Genomic DNA, 13078 nt, shown 5'->3' with positions numbered 1-13078 from the left:
AAACCAGAGGGAGCGAAAATTAATTTAATTACATGGGAGTCGATTTAATGGTTTTTTGTGTGTGTGTGTGTGTGTGTGTGTGTGTGTGTGTGTTTTCTCCAGGCGGGAGCGACGTCCATTACAACACGTTCTTTGCAAATCAGCGTCTCTGCTGCTCCCAGTTCTTCGTCCTGTAACTTCTGGTGTTCGCATTAATCCAGGAGGAGCAGCGATGATGAAGTGAAACGCGGTTAAATGTTATAAATTGTATATTTTTCCACAACAAAAGGAATGAAAAAAATGAAAAGTTTGGACCAGGGGTTCAAATCTGAAGGGTTTTCTTTTCGAGAAAAAAAAAAAATCCTTTGAGTGAAACAGCGGCTGAGAGGAACCCGCCCTCGCTCCAGACTCTATAGAGGCCACGGCTTCTTGAAATGGAATATGTTTAAAACATAATCAGACTGGAGTTATTCAACTTTGTAATAGAAAAGACAAGAGTCCTTTGTGTCGCCAGTTGCCCTTGAGGAGAGCTCCCCTTCGCTTCGGAGAGTTAGTGGACTCAACCATCGGGCTCCTCGACAGCCGATCCGTCTCATCACCTCACATAAAGACTCTTTATCTCTGAGCAACTCTTTCATATATTCTTTATTTATTCCATTTTTTACGATCGCTTTCAAGTGGTTTAAACTTATTGCGTTGTCCGCCGGCGAATAGATATATCAATACAGTATGCAAACCATCCTGATTAGTCGTAAAGACCTTGTGTTACTTCTGATAACAGCAACAACCTCACACGGACACGTACGCCGCTTCATATTAACATTCATGTGGAATCGTTATAATCTGCTCTCGCTGCCGGTCCAGTGATCATCGCACCGCCGCTGCTTCCTGTCTGATCTGACCCGAGGTAAACAGCTGCTGCTGCTGCTGCTGCTTGTGTAAATTGATTTCCTCCTCCTCCTCCTCCTCCTCCTCCTCACCATCCTCTGCGATGCGATGGCCTCTCTCCCGCCTGCCTCATTAAAGACTCGTCTGTCGGCCTCTGCTGTGTGAAACCCCCGGCGGGGGCCGAGAGGAGGGGTTTTTAATTTAAAAAGCCAACAAGTTCGCCACCTACACCTGCTCCTGGTTTACCACCTGTATGTTTGAGCTCTAGCTAAGTTCAGGATACTTTAATTGAGTAAATAGTTGAGGAAAGGTAAAAAAAAAGAAAAAAAGGAGCCAGAGATGATTGACCAAAATTTCCTACTAGAGCAAAATGTGATGATCGCGCTCCTCATTAATGAATCTACTGATGATTTTCATTAAAGATTAATCACTTTGACAACAGAGTCCAGAATATCATCTTAAATGTTCCGTTTCAAGTAGAGCCCGACTGATTGATCCGTCTGGCCAGTCATAACGGTATCCCCGATTATATATGTGCAGATTTGAACATTTTTAATTTTCAAGGGGGAAAAATAATAAAGAAAAATGTATTTATTTGTGTTGATATTTTACATTAAAACATTTTTTTTGATTTCCTCAATTCAAGTTTTATATGTTTGTATTTATTGTATGTTATTATTTCATTGTATGTTTGTATGTTAATATAGTAAAGTTTGTAGTTTAACTTTAAAGTATCAAGTCTCAATTACATTTCACTGCCATAAACGCTAGATAACTACATCGTAGGAATCATGGCTAAATTTCAGAAATTTATTTATTCCCAATATCGGTATCGGCCCATAAACATCCACGTGTCAGGCTCTGATCTAAGAGACTCGTCTACCATCAGAAGCGTAGACAACAGAAAATTTACATTTGGAAAAGTGACACCCATGAAGTTTGTAATTTTTGCTTGAAATTTTTTTAATTAAACAACGGTTGACCAATCGCAACGGGGTGGAGTCAGCGGGCCAATCAGAGCAGACCGGGCTTCACTGGGAGGGAGGGGCCTTAAAGAGACAGGAGCTAAAGCCCAAGTGTTTCAGACAGAGGTTGTGAGAGAGGAGCTGCAGGAAAACCGATGTGTTAACCGAACATTAGAGCATGTGAACATTTTCATGTCATAACTCAGATTAAAATGATGAACCTGAATATGAGCAGAATAACTTATCGTCTTAACGCTGAAGTGAACTGTAAGACACTGACAGTGATGTTGAGGTTCCACGTCTGCACCAGAGTAACCAGGAAGCTCAGGACCACCGGAGACACACATTAAAAGGACGACATGAAACGTTCGCCGTCACCTTAATGGAATCAGAGAAAAGGCTCCAGTCGGGTTCAATTAGCGAGTGTGGACCGCTTCACGTCAACGCCGCTGATGTGAGCAGTAATTAAACATTAACAAAAATTTAAATGGGGAACTACTGGTTAAGAGTCCGTGGGTGTCGTTCGCAGTAAGTGCATTCGCTTACTGTCTGCTTTACTATAATTACTACACAGGACGGCAACAAGCTGCTTATTTGCATGTGCTGGGAAACAGACACCTGTACCTGGAGCAACACAAGAGTCACACTGTGGCCACGCCCCCAACACGTACGGAGCTTTATGGTCTATTTCACTGTTATTCACTTCGTCAATAACATGATGTACAAAATGAACATCATGTTATTGACGAAGACTTGACACTACAGATTGAACCATAAACTCCTCAGGACGTTATGAATCAAGTGAGAGCTCTCATAGAGTCGCCCTCTGCTGGTCGGTACAGAGAATACAGGTTTCAGACACTTCAGCATCGGCTTCATTTTCCGGACCAGGTGACTAAACGTCCATTTTTATGTGTCTGTGGTCTGAACAACCAATCATTTTGCATGACGTTCGTGTAAAACGTTGCAGACTGAAAGACGAAGTGACGGTTGCAGAGGAGGGATCAAGCAGCCAATCAATCATCTTCTTTAATGCAAATCCAGCCACCGAACCTCACAAGTCGGCCATGACAGCAGTGCCACAGGCAGGAAACTGTGTGTGTGTGTGTGTGTGTGTGTGTGTGTGTGTGTGTGTGTGTGTGTGTGTGTGTGTGTGTGTGTGTGTGTGTGTGTGTGTGTGTAATTGGTGTCAGAGTCCAGCTGAAGAGCCCGTCTCAGAGAACAAATGCGGAGGAAGACGACGATAACGACTTGAATAATGACTCGGTCAGAGGAAGGTGCTCGTCTCTTCACGGGGGGGTTTAGCTGAGCAAGTGAATTTAGGAGAGCTTTGGTCAAACGAGACGAGACGAGATGAGGAAACTTCCCTGTTCAGCAGAGATTCAGCACAAGGTCGGTGGGGGGCGGATGTTGAAGTCAAAGAAAAAAGGCTCTCGGTAAAAAATCTAAAACCACAGAGCGTTTTTCACTAACTCTGGAACTTTGGAGCCTCTCATTGCTCAAACTTCTCATAGATTTTCATAGCTCAAAAAAACAAAAACACCAGATATGTCGTTTTTTATATGATATGATATGATATGTCGAAGCAGCGTGTTACGACGTGTGTGGTCGTTTTAAGGACACGGCCACTAGAGGTCAGCGGTGTATTTGTATTTGAATAGATTTAATTATACTCTGTATAGTAATACAAATATGTGTTGGTATAGCAAATAACGACCCACGATGCTCTGAGGCGAAAAAACGTGTTGTTGGTGAACCGCCAGGCGCTGTTTTAGTTAACGGGCGATATGTTGTACGAGTTGGAGGACTTGTTGACACATTTTGATCATATACGTCTTTCATAAACATACACGTGCAGAAAAATGCAAAAAAAAATACTGCATTTAATCTAAAACAGCAGCGTCATGTTTCGGGGGAGCCGATATTTTTTTGTTGCATTCGCTCTCGTGCCAGTTAAATTAGTGATATGATACTGTAGATTATTCCCGCCGTGCTGGACATCAGTGGTTTATACGTGTGAGATATTATCGCAGCTGTCCGACGCCATCTCTGCGTTTTCACCTGCTTCACACTTTGTTAGTTATAGTGACAACTATTAAAAAAATGTGCTATTATTTCCATTTTCCATCCCCTCCCTCCTTTTCTTTTTCTTTTTTTTTTACTCTCTACTGCCGATTGAATCGTCCCTGTCATAAAGAGCCTTATGAATAAATTCCTCCTCTCTGAGGAGGAAGCAGAGTCGACTGTGGTATATTTACATATCGGAGCAATGAAGCGTTTTATAATCCATCTGTCTTCAGTTTTAACCGCCTCCCTCTGGTCCCACTCAGCAACACAACAGTGAATTAATTGCTTCTCTTTCTTCGCTGCTGCTGCGTCGTTAATAAAGACGTCCGCCGACTGAACTCATCTAAACTGTTTCTAATTATTGTTCACACGTGTTTTTTCCACAACCGACCGTCCACCGACCTGATGTGTGTCCCTGATATTAAGAAAAACAGGACGATGACACATGACGACTCCATTTTCAAAAACAGAAGATAGAGTTTCCATCGGCCTATGACACACGACAGCGAGCGTTGAATATTTGACCTTTGTTCCGCCAGAGCTCGTGAGAGAGAGACAGGAAATTAATTATTGAATTCTTCAGTGGCATTGATTTTAATGAGGCGATCGGGAAGTGGATTGATTCCAGGGGGACTTTAACCTTCAGGCACATTTCTGCAGCTATTAAAAAACAGACGAACATAGATTTTCTTTTTTTCTTTTTTTCATATTTCTTCATAGTAAACTGCTTATGACAGTTTTTCATATTATGAAATGGTAAGTGAAGTTTATGTATAGGGCTTTAATGAAAATCTTGGTTGACTCAAATCCTACATAGGGGAGTCTTTCAGGCACCATTGCTAATCTAGAGTATTGTAAATAAACATAAAGTGATGGTATATTTCAGCATATTGAATCATTTTAACTCAATTCAGATATGTTCACACTAAAAGCCCAGAAGCTCCTGAAACGCCTCCGTCAGTCGTCCGGACAACACTTCCGTAACACAGTGACATCACCAGATTCATGTGACATCACTAGTCTGACACGCCCCCCCCCCCCCAACATAGCTGGGTAGAGCGAGTGTGCAAGAACTTCCTACACGCTCCTGGAAGCGGTCGACCAATCGCAACAGAGTGGAGGAGGCAGCTGGCCAATCAGAGCAGACTGGGCCTCATCGGGAGGGAGGGGCCTTGAAGAGACTAAAACCAAGTGTTGTGAAAGAGGAGCTGCAGGAAACGGACGTGTAAACTGAACATTAGGGCATGAGAACATTTTACAGTAACAACCTAAATGAACACTATGAAGCTGAATATGAGCAGAATATGTCTCCTTTAAACGTTCCATACACGTTTAGTGTGTCACACCTATAGCTAACGACTCAGCTAAGCTACCAGCTAAATGTTCCCAGGTCGACTCTTCCTCCATGTAACACCGGCGACTGTCCGACCAACGAGGAGCTGGTCCTTGCGAGAGCAACAAACCAATCCACCTCCTGTTCACTTGACAGTTGTGATTCGGTAAAAGCTACAGCTCTCTGTTCAAGTATCACACCTCATACATTTGAAGACGCGTATTATATTCTTGAAGAGCCGTCTGCACAGAGACTGCCGCACGGGAAAGTGGAAGCACACGGACGCGAGCAGGTGCGCACACTTGTGCTAAAGCACGCGGCTGCATTAGCATAAATAAAACATATTGTAAATGTCGAGAGCATGAATATGTATGAACTCACACCTTCACAACCTGCACACACACACACACACACACACACACACACACACACATGGTGTTAAGTATACAGACGTTGGCTCGGTACAGAGTTGCAGAGAAGCGCAGGCTCAACGCGTGGAGCTTCGATTCGTCTGAGGAGACCAGATTCATATTTTTTTACATGGTTTGATCATCTCGCCGGTGATGAGCAGGAGAACTTGGTGACTCGATGCAGGTCTGATGGTTTTCTACATGGAGCGCCGAGCGCTCAGACTCGGGAAACGTAGATAATCACAATGTTTAAAAGAGAGACGACGGACATCGCGAGGATTCGTTCCACTGCAGCGATCCGAGGGCCCGCGTCAGTTCTGCGTGTCAACGGCAACTAAAAATACATCAGCGCTCTTTTTCGATTGATTAGCTCTGCTCGAGGGGATCAATGACGCTTTCATCTCGAAAGCCTTAATTAAAGATAAAGACTCTCGGTGACATGAGAGCATTTCAAATGGGAACTTTCTTAAAGAAGAAGTTTTCTCTTAATATGAAATAAAAGGTTAATGATGACGGAGTCACGTGTGACCGAGTATCTGGTCTCACAGTTGAGTTGAGTTCAGGAGGAAAGGTTAAAGAGATACTCAACTCTGTTTCTTTTCTTTTCATTTTAAAACATGGTTTCATGAAAGTGCTTGAATTATTTGATCCATTTGTCCTGTTTTGCCCAAAGGTCGAGACCAGAGCAGTTTCTCTCCGCCCCCGTCTCCGATATGAAACTGAACAGGTTCCACTTCCTGTGTCATGGCTGAGGAAACTGACGCCACTCAAACTGATCTCTGGGTTTGTTTTTTCTCTTACCTTTGTGTCATCTGGTCGCCTGGTCGCTCCTTCCCGACACCTGAAACGAGAAGATTAAAAATCATTTTTAATAATTTATTTTTGTACAAGGTCACTCGAGAAGTGCAGCGGTTGACGTCAGGTATTATTTCACACATTGTCTATTGAAAAGATTCAATATTTTGGGGAAATTCTTCAGGAGATCGAGCTCATGCTATGATTTTTTTCCCGTACTGTCAACGAATCACAGAACAAGAACAAAACGGACAATTATCATCAGACATCGATATTTAAAAACACCTCAAACAATATCGCTCAACAGAAAAACTAAACTCGGTTTCCAAAAACAGCTGGTTTTATCAAACATTTCTCAAACAAAAGGACTTCAGTACATTGTGTGTGTGTGTGTGTGTGTGTGTGTGTGTGTGTGTGTGTGTGTGTGTGTGTGTTGATGAAGGAACATGTCACCCGGTGCAACATTGTGACTCACAGACGTGTTTAAAAAGCTCTGTGACTCAGATGAATCACAAAGATCCTCTCGCAGGTCTTTTCGTAGGAAACTGCACATTTATCAGGGGTTTTGTGTCTTTTCACCGGAAATAAGAACGGAAATACAAACTCTAAATCAACGATCAGATCATTTTCAGTCGTGAAAACAGCCGTTATTCGCAGCCTCCTCTCATCGCCAAGACGAGGCGACTACAAGGGCGATTGGATTCGTCTATTAAAAGACGCGTCTGACAAATGGACGACGGATGAATTACAGAGACGAGTTTTTATTCCGTCTGATGCATGACATAGAAACACCGGGAGAGAGATGGAGGGATGAGATTCTAGGAGAGCAAGTAAATGACTGACTGATCAGTTCGGCTCCTCTTCTCTTCTTCAACCGTCTCCTGTTCCCTCCCATCATCCTTCTCTCCTTTCCTTACGTCGTCCCCTCCACTTCCCTCTTTCCTCATCTTGTCTTGGTCGAGTACCTGGACAGTGGAATCAGAGGCCCCCGATTGGCTGATCTGATCATCTGTAGCATTCACCGATATCGCCCCGTCACGACTTTCTCCTCTCTGTGTGTCGTCGTCGTTGACGCCGAGGCACCTTTTAAAACCGGCGGCGCGAGCGAGCGGAGGAGAAGGTTGAGGACTTGGATGTCAAGTGAAGTGCGAGAGCTGGAGGGAGGCGCAGATTCAAGCGAAGGCTAATGCTCTTTATTGTTGTGTGGAGTTTTTTCCCTTTGAAAAGTTGCTATGTGGGCTAATGGCATTCAGCAGCAGCAGCGGCGGCGGGGAAAGTTTTTATGCTGATGACAGAGCATAGTTTCAACCGTAAGTAAAGAAGTAAACAGGGGGAAATGCTGAGGCATGAATGTATTAGCATTAGGGCCGAGCAGACAGACAGACAGACAGACAGGCAGGCAGGCAGGCAGGCAGGCAAGCAGACAGACAGACAGACAGAAATTCAATACTGTTTAAATCGTCAAGTCACGTCTGCAAAGCCGCACAAAACACCACATCTATAATCATCACCATTAATAGATTCATTGACTAGCGGTCGACTGCTAAATCGATGGCCAACGATTAATCTGTTCAAGAAGTTTTTTTGAAGAAATAAAAAGTCATATTCTCTGATTTCAGCATCTTCAGTTGCGAATATGTTCTGGTTTCTTTTGGTGTGTGGACAAAACAAAACATTAAAACAAACATTATTATGATTTTTCCAACATTTTATGGACCAAAAGACTGATCAAGAAAATAATCGATTAGTTGCAGCCCGACAACAAAGTCAATGTATATTGAACATAAATAAGATGACAAGCTACGACTGAAGATAACTGCATTGATGCTAGAATAGAATTTTTAAAAAAACAAGAAAATATATGAATAGGAGATTTTTGCCGATAATACTTTAATATTGAAGCTAGTTAGCTAGCTAGAATGCACACGGTTCAACAAACAACAACCAACAGTCAACGTTGGAAACAATTACACCAGGTTTTACCAACACAGGCTCAGTGTGGATCAATGAAGTTGTGACGTGCAGGTGAAAGGACGCCGTCGTACCTCGGCTAACGTCGACATTAGAACACTGATCGTCTGATTCCTGCGCCACATACTCATGACGAGGACAATATAATAACTACAACCCAGTTTATCTTAGTGATTTTAAATGCATCTTTGTTGGTGAATCTGCTCTAAAATGGTTCCTCGACAACAAACAATCACAAACCATGTGGAGGTGAAATCCAAAATGGAGGGAGCTAGCATTTTTAGCTAACGCCGTTGTAACAAGTTTCTCTTCACTGTAGACTTTTAGCTCAAAGTTTTACAGTCAGTCGTGCAAACAGGAAGAGGTTAATGACTGCGCTTTCTTTATAACTGGTTTAGCTAGCTAGCTTAGTTGCTGCTCACAAACATTGGGCACAAACTACAACTTTGTATTTTGTTCAGGCATTTCATGCTAACAGAGTCTCATTTCATCACATATTCACATTGTACCTGTTTGGTTTCTGTGAGCCGAGTCCTGCTCTTCTCCTTCTCCTGCTTCTATTTTTGACACGTCTTTTGCCCGTTGGCAAAAGAAAAAGAAAAAGCCTCCAGACCAACTAAGATGGCCTCTTATACTCAAACAGGAAGTGGAAGATGCCAACTGCCGGGGGGGTTGGGGCACCGACTGGGCAACTTCATCAGACACTTTATTGTGTCTATATACAGTAGGTTATTAACTATGTGGACACGAAACCTCCTCATGGGGCATTTGGTACATTAATTATGCTCGTTGTTCCAGGGCTTGTGGTGAACTTTTTTTATATCTACATCTGCAGGAAACTGTGGCTAAAATCTGAGAAACAATTGAGGGGAGTATGAATCCTTCATGATAAGACTAACTGTGACTCATCACGATCATCCCCTGTCTCACTGCACCGCTGCAGCTCATTAACCCGCCTCACATCCCCGCTGCCGCTGCATCTCGGGCCGATTACCTCCACTCGGCCAGAAATCACTCGGGCCGCAGCGTCGCGGGGAGGAAGGAGCGTGACACGACCGTACGTCCACAACAATCGTATGAGTCATACTCGTGTTTTCTGAAAGAACTCATGTTCAACTCAATTTTCACCATCTAGTTTTTCAACAGTCACTCGGCCTATAAAATCTTGGCCTGCAACTAACCATTATTTTCATAATCGATTAATCTGTCGATTGTTTTCTCGATTGATCAATTAGTTGTTTGGTTCATAAAATGGTGAAAAATGTCGATCGTGTTTTCCAAACCACCAACGTTTTGTTTTGTTTTGTCCAAAACCACAGATCTTCAGTTCGCTGTCACAGAAGAGCAAAGAAATCAGAAAATATTCACATTTAAGAAGCGTAAATCAGAGAATCATGACTTTTTTCCCCATAAAAACTACTCGAACTGATAAATCGATTATCGAAAAAGTTGCCGATTAATTTAGCAATCGATTATTAATTGATTAACTGTTGCAGCTCTTATCAAATTTTGCTAAATTGTAAACTGTACATCATTATTTACAAAGTCTAAGTGTGATGTCTTCAAATTGCTTTGGTTTCAAATGTACAAACATTTTTAAAAATTTGATCCTGCAAAACAATCTTCAGTTTTTTGCTTGATAAAATGTTTAAACAGACAATCAATTGTAAATAAAATAATTTATTTTTCATGACAAATTAGTCAATTATATATTTGTATATTTCTAGGTTAATATTTTTGAGTTTATATGTATTTTTCATGTTAATATTTTTTCTCTCTTTTTTGAAATATTTTCTACTCTTGTCTTTCGTTTTCTTAGCTTCTCTTTACGCTTGTTTCTTTTTCTTGTTTTTATCCATCCATCTGTTTATCACTGTGAGGTTTTATTATGAGCATCTTGGGTTAAAGGTCACTTCATTTTCCTTTGGACCCTGGATGAAAAAAAAACACAGTCCGATGTTATGTAACATGCACTTTAACGGATGATGCTTTATCATATTTCGCTGGTGAAGAACGTAAAGAATTTGTGTGAACTGCACATGAATATTGTCTGCGGTAATGTACTCGGTGCTGTGGGCCGAGCAGGTGGGAGGAGACAGGTGACCCTCGTGGTCGTCAGTGTTCTCTGCAAACATCTGGATGTGCAAAACAACAGTTTAAAAAAAACAACTTCTCATGAATACGCCCACGTCCTGTGACAATGAGCCTCAGACACTTTTTTTTTTTTTTTACGAGTTTCAAGGACAAGCTGCGGAAAAACACTGAATACGAAGACAATCGGCCAAATGTCTTGTTGTGAGGTTTGTGTAACTCTCCTCATGCAGCACGACTGTGTAACATGAGAGCTTGCCTATAAACTCCACACACTCGTTTCCCTGCATATCTTTTCACAATGTCCCGATACCGATATTCCATATTGGAATAAATTAGTAAAATCCGATCCGATACATTACAGCGAACATACCAAATAAATGCCCATTGACGTATCTATTAAGCCTTCAACGACATTGCAGCATCATATTTTTATGTTAATTTATTATTATTTAATCAACAGTTCTTTTTTGCTTGTTTGAACGGTGCCGAGGGCGGCACAGTGGCATGGTGGTTAGCACCTTCGCCTCACGGCAAGAAGGTTCTGGGTTCGAGTCCCGGTTCCAACCAACCAGGGCCTTTCTGTGTGGAGTTTGCATGTTCTCCCCGTGTGTGCGTGGGTTCTCTCCAGGTTCTCCGTCTTCCTCCCACAGTCCAGAGACATGAGAATGGGGTCAGGTTCATTGGAGACTCTGAATTGACCGTAGGTGTGAATGTGAGGGTGAATGGTTGTTTGTCTCTGTATGTGGCCCTGTGATAGGCTGGGACCTGTCCAGGGTGAACCCCGCCTCTCGCCCAATGTCAGCTGGGCCCTTAAGTGGATAAAGCGGTAGATGATGGATGGATGAACAGTGCCGACCATAAAACATTCTGCCAAAAGTTCTGTGAGAAACAAAACAGCAGTGTTCCATAACTTAGTCGTGTGTGTGTGTGTGTGTGTGTGTGTGTGTGTGTGTGTGTGTGTGTGTGTGTGTGTGTGTGTGTGTGTGTGTGTGTGTGTGTGTGTGTGTGTGTGTGTGTGTGTGTGTGTGTGTGTGTGTGTGTGTGTGTGTGTGTGTGTGTGCGCGCGCGCCGTCCTTTAGGATGTTGCGTTGAATAATCTCTTCTAACCGTTGAGTTGAGGGTCGGAACACGTCGTCCACCACAGGGTCCGGGAATCTGACCTGACAGAGCGACAGATTGTCCAGATGAATCTAAACCAAATGCTGGTAATAATCCACACAACTGCAGTGAGAACAGCTGGTCACGCAGCGGTTACCTCTGATGGGAAGGATGGACAAAGAAATAAGACACGCGGTGTATGAAACAAGAACGACCAGTCTTCTGAAACTCACGGAAACACGTTCATCCGTCTGACACTCGGACACAGTGCTCAGCCACAGTCAGTCTGCAGAGACTCACCTTCAGGCCTGTGTGTGTGTGTGTGTGTGTGTGTGTGTGTGTGCGTGTGTGTGACAGGGGGGTAGGTGAAGTGTGTGTGTCTTCGCTGGGTGGTGAGTGTATCTGTCTCTGTGCGGCTTGTGTGCATGTGTGACTCAGGGTAAGTGGTGCATGCCTCAGGTGTGTTTTCAGATCCACCCATGCGTGTTTGAGTCCGAGTGTGTGTGTGTGTGTGTGTGTGTGTGTGTGTGTCAGATTGACTGTGTGTTGATTTCTGCCCTCTCTTCTTCATGAATGATTCAAATGACTCCAAATAGGGAAATTGTCTCTCTGACCGGAGCACTTTCCATCTCTAAAGCCTTCTGTCTCCCCAACACACACACACACACACACACACACACACACACTTTGCGAGTGTGTGTGTGTATTTGTGGAGTGTCTGTCTCTGTATGCACATCTTTGTGTGAGTGAGCCGTCATGCTTTCAAGCGTGCATATGTGATTGTGCGTGTGCGTGTGTGTGTGTGTGCGTGTGTGTGTGAGAGCGAGTGAGTCTAATCGGAGAGGCAGCCCGGGGCTGGGCTGTGGCCGGATCAGATTGAGTTGGCGGAGCAGAGCAGGGAGCAGCGATCAGAAGACGATGCTCAGCCGTAATCTGATTGCTGCTCCAAAACTCTGCACACTCGACTGGCTGAGAACCGCTGACGTGAAGTCTGGGACCACACACACACACACACACACACACACACACACACACACACACACACCTGCCAGATCCAAATGAAGCTGTAGTTTCCCAAAAAATACTGTGCGAGACCAAAACTCTGCCTGACGCTGCTGTGACTGTTAAAATATAAACTAATTTAAAATGGAAATAAAAACGTGTGCAGGACTGAGGGGGATCAGATGTGGAATATGATCCATCAAGATGTTGCTGCGTTCACAAAGAACGCAACACAAAGTCTTTTTGCGTGATGACATGACATAACAAAGTGAATATCGGACGTGAATAACGCCAGATTTCGAAAAAAACATTCACGTCGTTGTCCGGAGAGCCAGTCGGCGTCGAGCTCCTCGCTCCTCACGTCGCCTCAGCAATGGAGGAGGAAGCCATTGTCTCTTGACTCTCGACACCAGTTGCTATTTGGATGGTGACCGGGCGGAGAAGGGGCGGAGCTTGACAAGGAAGCGAGCGTGTGT

General features: G+C 43.5%; 1 protein-coding gene across 1 annotated transcript in view; it reads right to left on the bottom strand.

Moving 5' to 3' along the window:
- The window catches only part of si:cabz01090165.1 (uncharacterized protein LOC100333421 homolog), a 177017-nt gene that overhangs the window by 126373 nt on the left and 37566 nt on the right, over positions 1-13078 (bottom strand). Inside the window, exon 2 of the mRNA XM_035621891.2 lies at positions 6444-6483. The gene's annotated coding sequence lies outside the window, so the exon portion shown is untranslated. The remainder of the gene's footprint in view (positions 1-6443; positions 6484-13078) is intronic.

This window comes from Scophthalmus maximus, chromosome 11 (assembly GCF_022379125.1).
Source record: "Scophthalmus maximus strain ysfricsl-2021 chromosome 11, ASM2237912v1, whole genome shotgun sequence".
In the NCBI taxonomy this organism is placed as follows: Eukaryota; Metazoa; Chordata; class Actinopteri; order Pleuronectiformes; family Scophthalmidae; genus Scophthalmus; species Scophthalmus maximus.
Note: the sequence above shows the minus strand (reverse complement) of the source record. Positions and strands in the feature narration are given on the sequence as shown.